General features: G+C 38.4%; 1 protein-coding gene across 1 annotated transcript in view; it reads right to left on the reverse strand.

The window, feature by feature from the left end:
• Positions 1-17: 17 nt before the first annotated feature.
• LOC120052407 (sodium- and chloride-dependent GABA transporter 2-like) overlaps positions 18-419 on the reverse strand; it is a 59429-nt gene continuing 59027 nt past the window's right edge. Inside the window, exon 15 of the mRNA XM_038999292.1 lies at positions 18-419. This exon is cut by the window's right edge and continues 744 nt beyond it. The gene's annotated coding sequence lies outside the window, so the exon portion shown is untranslated.

Genomic DNA, 419 nt, shown 5'->3' on the forward strand with positions numbered 1-419 from the left:
CAATGACATGGTGCTTTTAGTTGGCATGCGGTTATCGGATTCCTTTATTTGTCATCTAAAAATGTTGTCAGCTAAGGTTTAGCATCTCGGGGTAAATTAACAAACATATTGATTAGATTGATGTATTTGCTATATCAACTGATATGACTGTAGCAAGTTCAACATAATGCACAAAAATAATACCTAATCACAGTGTCTCTCACAGCTGAATATAAATCAGGAGCAACCCTACATGAGAACATGGTAGAGGGAGGACAGACGGAGGGATTATGTTGTAAAGCATTGTTACGATGTGCTGTATGAGGCAGTCCCTTCAGCTAAGTCCTGAATTAAACATCTCAATGTAACTGGACTGTATTCAACTGAAACTCTACGACTGTGTTTGGAATGAAACATTCCATTCCGCCAGAAGCTAAAAC

The sequence above is a fragment of the Salvelinus namaycush genome, chromosome 8 (assembly GCF_016432855.1).
Source record: "Salvelinus namaycush isolate Seneca chromosome 8, SaNama_1.0, whole genome shotgun sequence".
NCBI lineage: Eukaryota > Metazoa > Chordata > Actinopteri > Salmoniformes > Salmonidae > Salvelinus > Salvelinus namaycush.